This window comes from Carlito syrichta, unplaced genomic scaffold (genome assembly GCF_000164805.1).
Source record: "Carlito syrichta isolate Samal-C Ts95f unplaced genomic scaffold, Tarsius_syrichta-2.0.1 Scaffold120549, whole genome shotgun sequence".
NCBI classification, from domain to species: Eukaryota; Metazoa; Chordata; class Mammalia; order Primates; family Tarsiidae; genus Carlito; species Carlito syrichta.
The window spans coordinates 300,667-317,461 of NW_007064645.1; the positions used below are offsets into that span (position 1 = coordinate 300,667).

A 16,795-nucleotide genomic window follows, 5' to 3' on the forward strand; every position below is an offset into this window, starting at 1 on the left:
AATGAAATGGGTGCAGTGAAACTGCCCAAGCTTGCTAATAGCTTTATGGTAAGAGCTTGAGCCTTGAACGAGGGATAGAATTTTCTCAGCACACAGTGTAGATAAAGGTCGTCCATTCTGAGGGAAGCAAAATGGCAGTGTGAAATGCATGACATTGTGGAATATGGTGAGTCACAGAAGCCAGGGTCTAGGCATGTAGCATGAGTAAGTGTAGGCTGAGGGTACAGGCCTACACTTGAATCAGAGGGATTCTGCCACACAGTAGCTGAGTGATTCTGGGAAAATTACATCACTTTTCTAAGCTTCTGCTTTCTCATCTGTAAAATGGGAATATTAACATTACCTATCTCAAGTGTTTATTGTGAAGACCCAGTAAAATAAAGCAATCTTAGCACAGTGTTGTCATGCACTTAATAAATGCAAGTTTATGATTGCTATTTTATTGTAACACTTCCAATTAAATTACAAAAATTCCAGTCCAAACCACAGAATTTAAGAAGGAGGCAGAGCAGGGCTCAGCCTGTAATCCCGTGCCTTTGGGAGGCTAAGGTGAGTGGATTGCCTGAGCCCGTGGGTTCGAGACCCGCCTGGGCAACTTGGCGAGACCTCATCTCTACAATAAATCAAAAATTAGCCGGGTGTGGTAGTGCACGCCTGTAGTTCCAGCTACTTGGAAGGCTGAGGTGGAAGGAACGCCGGAGCCCAGCAGGTTGAGGCTGCGGTGGCCGGGAGACTCCAACTCAAAAAAAAAAAAAAAAAAAGGAGGCAGAGAAAGTCCCTAGAGGAACAGAAAAAGAATCAAGAGAGACTGATGGTATAGACGAGGAGGCAAGAGAGTTCTAGAAGGAAGGGTGGTCCCTGCTGACAAATGACCTAGAGAAACTGTAACAGATCGAGAAAAAGTGTCTGGAATTTGCAATGACAACATCCTTATGATCTTAAAGAGAATATTCTGGGGGTAAAAGCCACAAAGCAGTGATTTGTGAAACGTGTGGGAGTAGAGGAAGTGGTGGTCTAGACGACTCTTTCAGAAAATGTCTCTGAGAAGGAGAAAACAAACTTAGGGTGAAGTCAGGGACAAGGTCATGGGAAGGGCTGTTTGCTGAATGCATATCTGAACTCAGCACAGCGTGTCTTGACCTTTCTAAACCCAGGCCCCATTCAATAGACATAAACATTACTCTCTCCTTCAAGACCGATGTTCGCCTAACACCTAGTCACAGCTCCATTTGGTAGCCACACCTGCCAAGATCTTGTATGGATTTACTTCCTGTAGTTGTATTTTTTAAACAGTAGGAATTTAATAATCTGTTGGCATACAGCAGGTAAGAATTGACATAGGCATTGCAGATGATGAGGAGGATAGACTTGAAAGACAGTAAGAAGACTGAACTGAGCAGAGGTGAGGAGTGAGGGGCGGGGAGGAGTCAAAGAAGGACCCTGGAGTTCTGGCATTGAGGACTGAGTGAATAGCGGCACCAATTGGTATGTGTCCTTTCCCTAAGTGGGTCCTCACTCCAACCTGCCTGGGTGACACTGCATGGGTTTGTTAAGACCAAATGACTAACGTGGTGATCATTTGGAAACTTTAAATGCTTTATAAATGTGGGCATCATTATCGATATCGTTATTAGCAAAAAAGAGCATACCTCGATCTCTTTCCTGTGCACTGTCTGCACAGCCTCATGACTGTGAGTGTAATTTTAAGTGCTGGGAGGGAACAAGTGTGTATTGCTCCTATACCTTTTTACGGATGAGGAACTGGAGGTGCAGAGAGGTTTTTTAAAAAACTGGCGCTAGATTACACCCAACAACTGGTGAGTGCACATTCTTTCTAAACACACATGGCACATTCAGAAAAATTGACTATATCTTAGGCCATAAAATACATCCCAGTGAATTTCAAGGAGTCAGTATCCAGCAGACCAAATTCACCCACCACAGGGCAGTGAAGTTAGAAATCAATAACAGAAAGATGAGAGTTTTTTTAACCTATATTGAGATATATTTACAAAAATACTTCCAACGAACTCATAGGTCAGAAAGAAATGATAATAGCAATTATAAAGTGCATATAAATGAATGATCAAAGTAATATTAAATATCACAAGTTATGGAATATAGCCAGAACAGCACTTAGAGGGAAATTTATGGCCTTAAATGTTTATATTTAAAAAGAAGAAGGCCTGAAAATTAATGAAATAGACTAAGTCTCCAATTTAAGCACAGTGTGAACATAAATAAGTAAACCAGCCCAGCGTTCTGCAGTCATAAATGATGGAGCCAGGATTTGGGCATAGTGATGGCTGTTTCCAAAGTCCTCACTCCCTTACACCAAGTACCTCTCTCTCTTTGCTGTTTTCCATAATATGCTTAGTGTTTGGAAATCTCTCTCCCTGAGAGTTGAAGAAATGAGCCTGCAGGGTAACTTCCTGCATGGAAAGTTGATGATAAGTCTCACTTATTCACTCATTCATTCTTTTCCTTGTTCATTCACTAACTTTTATTGAGCATTTGCTATGTGCCAGGCACTGTGCTAGTAACTACCTTAGCATCCTCTTTCCCCTGAGCATTCAGAAACTAGCCTTCATTCAGCCTGGGGCCAATGCTAATGCCTCTGCTACTAATGCCCACCCCACACCTCAGCCGCACTCCCCCAAGCTGCCAGAATCTTCTCTGTCGCCTGTCAGAACAGAAGCCTCATCAAAATTGACTGATATCTCTCTTGTCTCTTTCAACAGGTAGACTGAAATTACCATGTGTCCAAATTAAAATTGCATACTTCAAGGATTATTTGAAGGACTATTCTTAGACCCTTTTAAGAAGATTTAAAGAAAAGTGAGTTGGTTTTTTTTTTTTCACTTCAGAGAGTATTCATGATTTAAGTTAATGTTATGGGTGCTTTTCTTCTCTACCTCTTAAATATGCTTTAATAGGTAGACTTTATCTTCATTTATTGTATAATAAAGGTTTTCTTTTTCACCTAAGAACAATGAGCAAGAAGGACAGGATTACTGCTTGCCTTCCTTGTTAGGTTTTCATACGTTTCAAAGTCTTGTGGAATCTTAAAGATGAGGGTTTTCAAGGCATGGACCATCCCCTCCTTGATGCTAGGTAGCCGTGGCAGCATTTCTGTAGATCACTGGTCTGCCCTGAGAAACCTCCTGGGTCTGCTGGGGAAGTTGGTATCTCTCCATATGTAGGATTTTTATAGAATTCTCCCCTGAAATCTGGATTTGAAATCCACCCCTCCTCACATCTTGCTAAACCTCTTTCTTCTCTACTTGATGGTCCTGTAAAGGATTAACCATGACGAGCATGCCCCTCCTCGAGGTCTTTTCTTATTCTTTGCCCCTCCAATAACTTCTCATAATTTGGTTTCGAGAGCATCTCCAGTGCTAGTCCCCTTGTTATCAATCCAGTACACATCTCCTTAAAAAGAGACACAAACCTGGAATACAGACAGAGCACCGCCAGAGTTCTTTACCCCAATAGACAGATGGGAATCAGAGGAGGATAAATCCAAAGAGAGACCTGGGTTCCAGTCCTGGTTCTAGTCTTGCTGTGTGTTCAGAAAAGTCATCATTCTGAGCTTGGAGAAAACAAGGAATGTAGGATGAGATAGCTCCTAAGATGCCTCCCACCTCCCTGTGAATGGTTTTGCTGACTCAAAGGAGAGAAGTTCTGCTTCTCACTGTCTCAGGCATTGGAACGGGCTAGGATTGGGGACAGTGGGGTCTGGGCCCAATCCCACTTACTCCTTGTTGGCTGCGTGATTATAGACTGTCACTTCTCATCTCTGAGCACCTGTTTTCTCAAGTGTGAAATAAGGACTTTTTTCTTCTTCTTTTTGAGTCAGGATCTGTCGCCCAGACTGGAGTGCAATGATATAATCACAGCTCACCACAGCCTCATTGACTTCCTGGGCTCAAGCAATCCTCTTGCTTCAGCCTCCCAAGTAGCTGGGACTTCAGATGTGTACCACCACACCCAGCTATTTTTTTTTTTTTGGTAGAGATGAGGTCTCTCCCTGTGTTGTCCAGGGTGGTCTCAAACTCCTGGGCTCAGGCAATCCTCTCACCTTGGCCTCCCAAAGTGGTGGGATTATAGGCATGAGCCACCGTACTCAGCCAAGGATGTTAATATATGTTACAAAGGATTTGTGTGAGGATGTGCTAGGATCATGTATGTAAAGCACCTAGTGCATTATACCTGGAAGAAATTCCATACATGGCATTCTCTAGGATTATTATAAGTAGTGATAGAACTGCTTACCTTTGGACAGAGAAGACAGAAGGTGCTGGAGACTTAAAGGGAAGAGAAAAGACAAGCTGTGGGCATACTTACTCTAGAGAGGGGAGAAGTGTCCACATTCTACAAACTCAGCTGCAAATATAAGCCCAACCCCAGAAAGTTCATTAAAACTCTGCTTCTCAGAGTCGGACAAGGATGGATGGGCTGCTGTGGAAATAGACAGTGAAAAGGAAAACTTTTAGAGTATGTCTGAGAAGCGGCATGAATTCTGCCAACCTCCAGCTGCTGCCAAAGCCCAGCCCTGGATAGTGAGGATCAGTGCCCCTAAGACAAGGGTCCTTAGGCCCAAGCCTTGGAGACCTTGCAGACCATCACTTATTTATATATGTTCAAAAGGCTGGTGGAGAGAGTGAGCATGCAAGAGATTTGTAAACTGTGAAGTGTCCTGCATATATATGTGCTTGTGTATTATTCATGGATATTGAACTATTTCAGTGCTTTGGAAATCAAGAGAAAGAATAAAACTCAGATAAGCTGAGTTATAATGAACCCATACAGTCCAGCCCACAGATTTCTGAGTGAAGCGGTGTGTATGTGTGTGCGTGAACACACCTGTGTATTTGTGTGTGTGCATGTTTGAGTGTGTATGAATCTTTGGCCCTTTGGATATGGTCACCACTCTTTACCCAGTGACTGGCTTTAAGGAGTATAGCATAGGAATGAAAACACAGGTTATGGAGCCAGTCAACCTAGCTCTGTAACTGATTTGCTGTGTGACCTCGGTCATATTCTTTGACAAGAGCCACACAGTCCTTGCTGTGCTGGAGCTTAAAGTCCATGGAAAGGGTTACTCTGGGCATTTGGGAGGATACTTTATAGAATGAGCCCTTCACACTAAGGTGCTCAGGATATGGGAAAGCCCTTCGCCCTGGTTAATGGCTTTCATCAGAGTTTCGAGAACATAGTCTTAACTTGCTGGATGAAAGGGAGGTATTTTTAGTTCCATAAGAGCATTCCCTGGAGGGCCCAGGCTGGAGAGGGCCTCCACGGCTGGAGAGCCTATGTGGGCAAGCACAGTGTCTCACCTTACTGAAAGGCCAGGTCCAGAGAAGAAGACAGACAACCTAATAGAAAAATGAACAAAAGACTCAAAAGAGGATATTCACATGGCCAAAAAACATATGAAAACATTATTACTCTTCAGGGAATCTCAAATTAGAGCCACAATGAAATATCTCAGAATGGCTGAAATGAAAAAGATTACACATAGTGTCATGTTGGCAATAATGTGAAGCACCTGGAACTCTCACACACTGCTGGTTGAAGTGTAATTGGTTTGATGACTTTGGAAAGCTGTCTGGAGCATCAGCTTAAGCTGAACATACACAGTTAGCACTTTCACTCCTTGGTATCTACCCCTGACAAACACACACATATATCCACCAAAACACACATCCATCCACTTATGAAATGAATAAACACAGTGTAGTATATTCACACAGTGGAATATTACACATGGCAATATTGGTGACCTGCAGAAACATGAAGTTGAAAGAAAGAAGCAAGCACAAAGAAACTTTATGACTGCACTTAGTAAAGCACAAAACTAGACAAAAACGAATCGACAGGAAGGATCCCCCCAAAAGCAGAATTTATTTCTATAGAATTGTATATTTCTTCTTACATGTTTAAACTTCAGTCACCTCAAAGTACTCTCTGTTTGATGCAGTGTATGTATCGGGATGATTTTTGTACTGCTCAAAACAGTTTTTGAACTTGTTACTTTTGATGCCTTTCGGTGCTTCTGCCTTTTTTTGTTTCACCTCTTCCACATCAGCAAAACGTTTTCCTGTGAGGACTTTTTTCATCCAGGGAAACAAACAAAAAGGTGCTTGTGGCGAGACCAAGTGAATAGGGCGGGTAGGGTGTGGGGATCATGCTGATTTTTTGGACAAAAACTGCTGAACACTCAGCACAGTGCGGGCAGGTATGCTTGTCAATCACCCATCATGAAATGGGCAAAAACGCTGAAAGAATCTCCAAAACACAAAAATTCACTGAAGCCGAATGCAGCCTCTCACAACAATCCTAGCTGGTGCACTGATGCCGATGGGCTCCGCGAACACTTACCTAGCAGGGAAAACCTATACTACAAGGGGTCTGCCCTTCAAAACATAATTCTGGTCTTTTGGGGTCCTCTCTCGCATGTTGTCAGAAGTCTGGGTGGTGGTTGCCCTTGGGGCAGAGTAGGCAAGTAGAGGGAAGGCAGAGAAGCTCTCCTGGTACCAGTCTTCTGCCTTTCCACCTAAGGGCAGGTTATGGAATATTTTCAATTTGTGGAAATTCACCAAGCTGTTCATTCATGATATGCAGCCTCTATTGTACTTATGTCATATTTCAATAGAAGTCTCTAAAATGAACACAACAGAGAAGAAAACATAGCAGGTGGTAAAGGTAAGCATCATTAAGTGACACTTCGGTGACATGTCCCTCTCAATATGCATGGGTACTGAGCTGAGGTGTCAGAGGCATTTCATACCGTAAGTCCCAGTCAGAAAACGAGAGCTGCTTATTTAGTCTGACCTTCCTGTTTTCAGGTGAGGAATTGGAGCCCCAGAGAACAGGGGAATTGGGTACAGAGCTGGGAGGAAGACAGAGCTAAGAAGAAATCTCTAGGTCTCCTGCTACTGATTCTACACTGAGCCCGTTTTCACTGCCTGGGTGGAATGGCGCATTCAGATTAGTAAGCTCAGTCTGGCACCTTCATCTCTGGGAGGCAGCCTTGTGGTTTTGGTCCAAAGGGAGCTGTTGTTTTTCCACCCACGGACAGTAGAGTTGGAGGCCCAGCCACCTCTGCAGGGGCTTGGCTCCAGCTCCCCAGGTCCCCTCCCTCCTCCTTCCTGCCTCTTCTGTCTAAATCTGCTTCCCTCAGAGCGCCGGAAACACCACTGCACTCAATTCTGTTTTCGTTTGTGGAAAACGACTGTCATGCCAAAGCTGTTTGATGGTTATAGAAGTTGGAAAACTGTGAAGAAAATACACTGGGAGAACAAGATCTGACAGGGTAGGCTTCAGTTCTGGCTTGGTGCTTTTGTTTTGTTTCAGCGTTGTGGGTCCATTCAGCAAACCTTTTCTGTGGGGTCAGGGGGCTCTCAGGTTCCGAGAGTATTAGAAGAGCTAGATGCGGGCCTGTTCCTATCAGGCAGAGCTGCTCTGAAGAGGAGAATGTGTGGATTTTTAAAGACTCAATCTGACCCTCACATAGGTCCTGGAAGCACCTTAAATAGAAGGGTAAATGTCATCAGTGACTTGCTGACTCTTTTACCCACAGCACAAAATACATGGGACATCTGAACTCAGGACACATTCCCACCCACACAGATAAACAGGTGAGGCTTAAGATGGAACAGCCCAGGCCGCCAAAGGAGAGACCTCTAGCCCACCCTTGGGGATAAGGAGTCAGGGGTGGGGGTGGTCAGAGAAGGTGCCAAACCTCAAGAGGCTTCAGGTAAGGCTTAAAGAGAGGGAACACAGGGAAGTTGCGGAGGCTTGCCAGGAGGCAGGAACCTCATCTGAAAGAAGCCATGATACTAAGGCATGGGCAGCAGCCGATGGCGAAGGGCCCTGTGCCCTGACACAGAGTGTCCAGGATGAATAGAGATCCATGGCCTGGGAGTCATAGAGGCAAGAACTGCTTGTCACCTTGGAGACAGAATAAGAAATGTAGGCAGAGGCTGTGAAGGTTGGTGCACACCGCGAATTTGGTTCTACCACTTGCTTGTGTCATTTTTGAAGAAAACTTCCAGAGACGTGTTCTGGTGGAGGCCTGGTTGAAGACGGGAGCTGGAGAGATGAGTGGGTGACAGAGTCCCCAGACTGAAGAGTCCTGGCAATGGACAGACAAAGCCCAACATGAATTTGACATGGTACTTATTATTCTAGGACAAAAGGTCTCGAACTGTGTTCTGTGATACATCAGTCCTACAAAACGTTAAATAAATAAGGATGAGGGCTTCCGTGTTGAGTGATCCAAGAAGCACTGTACACTGAATCCCTCCTGGAAGATCTCAATGCCACTAACACACTAAAGGCTCTGAGAAGATCTGCAGTGAGGGTGCTAACTTAATGTTTCTGAAACTTACTTGCCCCAGAACGCTTTTTGCATGTCTGTTCAAATTCCTCTGTTCTTTAATTGGGAAACTTCAGCCTAGAGAAGGGCCAGAAGGCTGCTTCGGAGAAAACACAGCCTCCTGGAGGAGGGATATTTTATACACATTGTACAAGGCCCAGTCTGAGCCTGGCATGGTGTCTGGTCCCCTGTGAGTGCTCAGTGAATAAATGAAGAAGTTGCTACTATGTTTGTCTGGTAAGAGGAGCCCAGAGTCCTCTGCAGAGGCTGGAAATAGAGAGATTGCATGTAGATGGACAAGTGTATTCTTGGCAGTTTAATCCAGGGCCCCCTTCCTCTGACTTGGCCCCGCTCTCAACTGTTTGGGAAAAGGCAATAAGGGCAACAAAAGAAAAAGTAAACCCTGAAAACTGACTCACCTGGATTCAAATCCCAGTCCTGTCACTTTATAGCCAGTTTCTTGGATGAGTTGTCTTTACCTTTCTGTCTCCCAATACTTTCATCTGTAAAATGGACCTAAAAAGAGTGCCTCACTCAAGAATTGGGCCCAGAATGGTATGTGTTAACATCAACCCAGCCCCTAGAATGGGCCTGGCACATGGTAAGTGCTGTGTAAGCATAAGATATATGAGCCCTTCCTCGTCTGTGGTCTTCCAGGAGTCACCCCTGGGGCCTTTGTCTGAGCTACTTTCCCGTTTCCCAGCAGACTGAGAACTCTCATATTCCTGAGCGAAGTGCTCTATACACGTCCCCCCACACTGGCACCATTTTCAGTAGTCGGGGCTGTTTGAGGTAAGGCTCAGGTTCCTTTCCCAGTTAGTAGTGCTCCACCATGCCAGCTGGGTAAATATTTCTCAGGGAACCCAGCACATCTATTATTAATTTGCTGCAAGCGGTTACTGTACTTTCCAGAAGAGCTTCTACCTACCGATGTTTTTTTAGGCTGTTGTGTTCTTCCGACCTTAGAGCCTTTCATGGGGTGGAAATCCGTCTCTCCTGCCTTTGTCTCCCTGGAGGGAAGGATGGATGATTGTGAGAGCTATGGACAGGGGTGCGTCTGGACTCATTGGATCTGATCATGGTTTACAAGGCCAGAAACCTGGGTATCATTCTTGGCAGTTGGGACCCCATATCTAATCAGCCACCAAGGCCTAGAGATGCTATCTGTCACAAACTGAGTCCCTTCTCTGTTCTCTCATCCCTCATCTAGTCCCAGGGCCGTCTCTCATCTTCCAAGCCCCAGCTCCCTAATTGTTACACTAAATCAAATTCCCTGGTTTGTGTTCCCATAAAGCCCCCTTTTTAAAATCACCTTCAAAAACTTTAAATTAGCTGTTCAGCTCTGACTTCTCTGCTGGACTATAAGCGTCATTTTCATTTTAGTAATGGTGCTCAGCAAATATAAATCTCCTCCCAGTAATGACAGATAAGAGTACGCTTTTTCTTTCTCCTCCCTTTTTTCCTTCCTTCGTTCCTCCCTCCTTCCCTCATTCTTCTTCTTAATTACAATTGAAAGGGGACTAGCAATCACTTGGTCAAACTGTGTTCCCTAGAGCAGCAGTCCCTAACCTTTTTGGCATCAGGGACTGGTTTCGTGGAAGACAATTTTTCCACAGACAGAGGCAGGAGGAATGTGCAGTCAAACTTCACTGCTAATGTTAATCTGTATTTGCTGTCACTCCCAGAACTAGCATCACTACCTCCTCTCCACCTCAGATCATCAGGCATTAGATTCTTATAAGGAGCGTGCAATCTAGATACTCGCATGTGCAATTCACAATAGGGTTTGCACTTCTTTGAGAATCTAATGCCTCTGCTGATCTGACGGAAGGAGGAGGTCAGGCGGTGATGCAAACAATGGGGAGCAGCAAATGAAGCTTTGCTCGCTCACTCACCTGCTGCTCACCTCCTGCTGTGTGGCTCACCTCCTAACAAGCCATGGACTGGCATCAGTCCATGGCCCAGGGGTGGGGGACCCCTGCCCTAGAGGAACCTCAAGGCTCACTATGGAAAGAAAAGAAACAAAATAGGCAGAACCCTGGGCCACCCCCACCAACCCCTTACCAACCCAGCAGCAACCTGTATCTCTCTTAGACGTTGGAATTTTATTTAAGAAGTTTTTTTAATGAAAAATAAAAAGTAGCCGGGCTCGGTGGCTCAGCCTATAATCCTGCACCTTTGGGAGGCTGAGGTGAGTGGATTGCCTGAACCCGCGGGTTCGAGACCCGCCTGGGCAGCGAGACCTCATCTCTACAATAAATCAAAAAATCAGCCGGGCATGGTAGCGCGTGCCTGTAATTCCGGCTACTGGGAAGGCTGAGGTGGAAGGATCGCCGGAGCCCAGCAAGTCGAGGCTGCGGTGACCGGGAGCGGCCACTGCACTCCAGTCTGGGCGACAGAGTGAGACTCCAACTCAAAAAATAAAAAATAAAAAGTAATTCTTCTATGATAAAAATTTTGGACAACACTGATCTATTCATACAGTCTTATTTTTCAGAGCAAATGTGTGCCAAGTGCTTTGCATAAATATGTTCACTCATAAACAAGAAAGGTATTGTCCTCATATTGTAGATGCAGAAACTGGTCCTAGAATAGTTAGGAAATAAATGTGTCCATGGTCATACAGCCAGTGTCCAGTGGGTCCAGAATTCCTATCCAGGATTTTTAGACTCCAAACTCCACTTTACAATGCCACCTGCATCCTCTTAAAAACCTGTCCTCCAGCAAACAGTGGGTTCCTGAGCCAACCTTGCAGTTTGGCATGGTTGCAGTGGCCAGAGACAGATCACTGGGATTTAATTAGGCACCACTTGCTCAGAGGAGTAGGGCCCTCATTCCTAGGGTTTCCTGGCTGTGCAACTGTGAGATGCTAATTAGAGAGAAATGAAGTCTGTGTCGGCCAGGGAAGAGCTGGGCTGCTCTGCCGAATGCTCCTTTATGCCCAAAATAAAGCGGCTTGGCTGGAAGCCCCAGGTCCCTTCAGCACAGCCTGGGTCTTCCTTCCCATGTGTCAGGAATTTCTCCCAAGGAAATCCTAGAAAAAAACAAGCTCCCCAGATGAGAGAACTGTGTTCCAGAGTGTACAAGAAGGCAGTATTTGTTTTACCTTGAGCTTGATGGTCTCTCTTGCCTTTCCTTTGTCCCCAAGCCCAGGTTATTTTGACTCTCACTTTGGGGAGAAGTCTGGCTTAGTTAAACAGCAATGTAATGAGAATGTAAGACAGGAAAGCTAAGTTCTGGCCCTAGCTTCCTGAAGAGCTCACCATGTGGCTTTGGGCTTGTCACATGGCCCTCTCAGTCCGTCTCCCCATCTGAGAGCATTTTGGACAACATGATCATGCCCACCATTCCAAGGAGAGTTAAAAGCACTGACTCTGGAGCTGCACTTCCTGAGTTTAAATCCCAGCTCTGCCATTACTAATGTGAGACTTGGCCAAGTTATATAAGCTTGCCTTGGTCTTATCATCTGCAAAATCAGATGATAGTCATGTCTATCTCATAGATTCATCGTGGGGATTAATAAGTAAAGTGATTAGAGTAATGCCCCACACATAATTATTTAATTGGCTATTATATTTGGTGTTTATGGTTTGATCATCTCCATTCATGAAATCATACTTTGTGATTCTGCACTTTTGTTTGCCTAGAGTATGTCTAAAGTCTCTCAGTGATTAGTATTTATGCTTTCCACTTTTATTAGATAAAATATATAATGACAGAAAGCTGCTATGAATTCAGTAATTTTTTTTTTTTGAGTTGGAGTCTATTCTGTCACCCAGGCTGGAGTGCAGTGGCATGCTCACGGCCACCCCAATGTCAACCTGCTGGGCTCTGGCTATCCTTCTGCCTCAGCCTTCCAAGTAGCCAGAACTACAGACGCGATACCATGCCCAGCTAATTTTTAATTTATTATGGAGATGAGGTCTCACCAAGTTGCCCGGGCTGTCTTGAACCCATGGGCTCAGGCAATCCACTTGCCTCAGCCTCTCAAAGTGCTGAGATTACAGGCTGAGCCACCGAGCCTGGCCTCAGTAATGTTTTAACTCCATGTGTGTTCATCACAATAGATCCTTCATATGCTATGCAAGACATTGGCTCAGTTATAGGCAGTGCTTGGTGAGGCAACATACTGGTGCCCAAATCCTCCCTGTTAGAGACCTCTGATTTAGATTATTGTTGCTTCTTTCAGCCTAGTTCATGTCCATGGTAGGTAGCACTAAGCTAATGTTTGAATGAACAAAACAAGTGGAAGGATGGAAGGATGGAAAGATGGATGGGTGGATAGATGGATGAACAGATGGTAGATAAGTGGATGGATAGATGAATCTGTTTTATATTTGCCTTTTGATATAGTTTGAGCAGAATAAGTGTGTGCGGGTGTTACCGTGTGTGTGTTTGTGAGCATGTGCAGAGAAAGCCCCAGTTATTTCTATCCTAGAAAAGTGGATGGTCATAGTTACATATTTTGCATATTCCTCCATCTGTTCATTTATAAGGTCATTTTTCACTGGAGCCCTTTCAGCTGTCCTGCGTTGACAATAGATAAGCTCTCCCTCTGCTTCTCCCATGCCTTCCTCGTCCAACAATGAGGCTTTGTGCTGGGAAGATTGCCTCTGGATGCTTCTTTCCCAAGGCCCCAAAGCCTCGTCTGGCTTCCATCAAGGGTGCTGATGGGGGAGGGGGCCCAGGCAGTTGGATTCAGGGAGCAGTGCCTATGGCCTGGTGCCAACTCAACATGTCAGGCTGAGGCAGATAATTCAGTGTCTGCTCTGGGCTACAGGCAGCCTGGTTACCTGAGCTGACTAGCCAGTTATTTGCAGCCACTGCCCTGGAAGTCATCAAGCTCTGGTTTCCAGAGCCTTTTCCTCCAGGCCCAGGAGCAGATATAGATCTGGAAAGGATGGGTGGGAGATGGCAGATGGATGGGCAGCCAGCCTCAGGGTGTGAAGAATCTCACCCCATGGGACAAGAGGCTGCGGTAGCTACTTCCTCTCGGGGTTTCAAATCACTAATGAGATTAAAATGCCAACGGTCTGCCTCTGCACACACTTCCTTAGGAACACATTGACTTGAACTGCTTAATAAGTGTTAGTCAGGGATCTAAGAAAGGTCCGGGCAGGCGCCAGGCCGATGCCTTGTTGATTAGAATACTAAATGTGGCGCCCTTTGAAAGCCAGCAGTTGCTGGAGAGCAAAGCCATGTTGAGACTTCCTTGGTAACCCCTGCACTCCCACTGTTTCCAGACGCTTACAAATCAGTGAGCTGATCTGGGTATGGAACGGTTATGACAACAATTTAGATAACAACGGGGACAGCAATGATGATGATTATCACAATAATAAATAGTGGTTATCAAACCTGAATATGCACCAAAATACCCAGGAATTGGTTGGCTGGTTTGCTTATTGTTTTTTGTTGTTTTAGAAATACAGACTCCTGGGCCTCATCCCTAGTGATTCTATTTCTCTAGATAGGGATGCCTAGGATATGCTTATCAAGTGTGCTGGTGATTCTAATGTCCCTGGCTGAACCCTGGCTTTGGAAACTGCTGCTCAGTGAGGACACAGGGCCCAGATTTGTATCTGACTGCCACTTCCTGTGTATGGTCTCATGCCTGTTGCTTAGCCTTGGAAACTCAATTTTATCATCTCTAAAAAGGGATTAGGTAAATGGTATAGTTACTATGAAAAACAGCATAACAATTTCTCAAAAACTTGAAAATGAAAATACCATAGGATCTAGCAATTCCTCTTCTGAGTATATGCCCAAAGGAACTGAAAGTAGGTCTCAAAGATGCGTCCGTTCATGGGCATGGCAGCATTAGTTGAAACAGCTGGAAAAGGTGAAAGCAACCCAAGTATTTGTCAACAGGTGAACAGATAAATAAAACATAGCATATACATACAATGAAATATGATTCAACCTTAAGAAAGGAAGTGAATTCTGACACATGCTACAACATGGATGAACCTTAAGAACATTATGTAAGTGAAACAATCCAATCACAAAAAGACAAATACTGGATGATTCCACTTATAAGAAGTACCTAGAGAAGTCAGATTCCAAGAGACAGAAAGTAGAATGGTGATTGCCAGGGCTGGTGGGGAAGAAATAGGGCTTTATTGTCTAATGGGTACAGAGTTTCAGTATTGCAAGATGAAAAGAGTTTTGTAGAGGAATCGTGGTGATGGTAGCTTAACAATGTGAATGTACTTATTATCATTGAACTATGAATTTGAAAATGGGTAAGACGGCAAATTTTAAGTTATGTGCATTTTACCTTCATTTTTTAAAAGAGGGATTGGGTAATATCTTCTATCCAGAATCACTGCAAAAATGGTATAAAATAACATCTGTAAAGGGCCTAACACAGTGCCTGATACACAGTACATGTCCCCAGTGTGTTTCTTTTCCTTCCATCATCTACCAAGGCTTTTCATGGCCATTTTCTTGCCTGGAGGATTCTTATGTCTGTTCTCTGAACAGATAGAAGGGAAGGGGAAAGGAACAAAATGTGTGTTGTTGGTGAATTATGAGTTATCCAATTTAACCCTCATTTGCCCTTGAGAGGCAGGTATTCTCATTTCAGGGATGAAGAAACAGGTTTAGAAAAGCTAAATCCCAAAACTAAGACAAGGCAAAGCTAGGCTAGGCTGACCTCACCACACCCTCTCAAGCAGTTTCTGGCCTGCAGGTGGCTGAGGACAGTAGCTGCCACTCTCCGGGGAGAATGTACCAAGAGCTACTCTTGCAAGTTGACTTGTACATCATTTGAGGCCGTGAGAATTTGATAGAGCGTCTTCCCAAAACCCTTAAGGGAAATGGAGCCTTGATTAAGCCAAGGTCATGTTTTGCCTCACCTCACCCAGCAGGCATTCAGAGCCCAGCCACCATTGGCCCTTCCAATCCCAGATGCTATTAGGTAAGGCCAAGTCATGTCCACGGTCTCTTCTAGAGACTTGGATTGTTTGACAGGCTCCAATCCACCTTGAAATAGTCACCTGTCTATTCAGTCCTACCAGGAAAGATGCTTGCTCCTCGGGTACAAAGAAATGCTGATTTCCCTCACAAGAATGTCCAGTATGTGTCTGGCTCTGAGACTAAGAGAGGTGATAAAGAGGAAAATCACAAGGGCACAGGGTGGTCAGAGTCCAAGGGGGTGGTGGTTACCCCCAAAGTCAATATCAGGGTTAGAGTTTTATTACAACTGCATGAGTTGACTTGAACAGACGATGAAACAGCTGCATTATCAAACGTCATCATCATCATAGCAAGGTGCATAGCCATATTGGACAGCTGGATAAAAAATGATAATAATAATGATGATGATGGTGATAGTGGGTGGTAGTAAGAAAGACCTAGGCACCTTGAATAGCTGAACTGGAGAGCAAATTGGATTACCCTGAGAAATTAGAAATGAAAGTTGCGCTTACCATATGCAGGCTCCATGCTGTGCACATTATACACATTTCCTCCATTTTTCCTTAAAAAGTCTCATGAGGTGGAGAGTATCATTTGGCAGATAAGGAAGACTGAGGCCAAGTGACTCATGCGTCCAAGGCTACATGGTCGACCTTGATCCAGAACAGGAATCTGAAGGCTACCTGGCCCCAAATAAGATGTTTCTGACTCCAGCAGATTTACTATGTCATGAGTAAATTAGGGTTGATTATTCATCTTCAGAAACAAAATCATTTACTTGCTTTACAGGAGGAGTCCTTTAAAAATTAACTCTCACCTCGTACATTTAACATAAAACCCTGATTATAAAGATTCATTGGGGGAGAGAATTTTCAGCAATAATCCTTCTCATCTGCATGACAGCAATACTAATTCACAGCACTGTCATGGGTATTATGTTAAACATCAACTCATCTTAGACAAAAGCTTATCACTTTTTTTCTCTATGGCAACAGCATCTATTTGGTATCTGTCTGTAGTTCAACAAGCAGGCTTTGGTGCCAATGTCCTGAATTTGAATGCTAGTTCTACCACTTACCAACTGTGTGAGCTTGGGCAAACTACTTAGCCCTTTCAAGTCTCAGTTTCTCTAACTATGAAATGGGCATAATAACTGGGGATTTATGCATAATGAATGTTAAGCCCTATTTCAGAGTGTCACAGAATTTGTGAGGAATGCCATTTGTAATTCACCATGCCCACCCAACAACCTTCTGAAGATAATTTGGCTTTCTATGTAGTAGCCTCTGGTCAGACTACTGTGGGCAGTTTTGTTTCTCAGGGTCAGTTAATATATTGACATCTGCCTTGTGCTTCATTTCATGTGAACTTTCCAAGTGTCTTCAGGTCCTATGAGCACCGGAGTGCTGAGAATTTGGGTTTCTGGAAAAGCCAAGTTATTGGGTTGACCCCAGGATAGAGAAAATTTCCTTAGATTCCGCCTCTTCTGTA

The 16,795-nt window shown here is 44.4% G+C and overlaps 1 protein-coding gene across 1 annotated transcript in view; it reads left to right on the plus strand.

Moving 5' to 3' along the window:
- Nucleotides 1-16,795, plus strand: part of LOC103249496 (teneurin-4-like) — a 369,176-nt gene that overhangs the window by 300,149 nt on the left and 52,232 nt on the right. Inside the window, exon 4 of the mRNA XM_008048127.2 lies at nt 2,742-2,838. The gene's annotated coding sequence lies outside the window, so the exon portion shown is untranslated. The remainder of the gene's footprint in view (nt 1-2,741; nt 2,839-16,795) is intronic.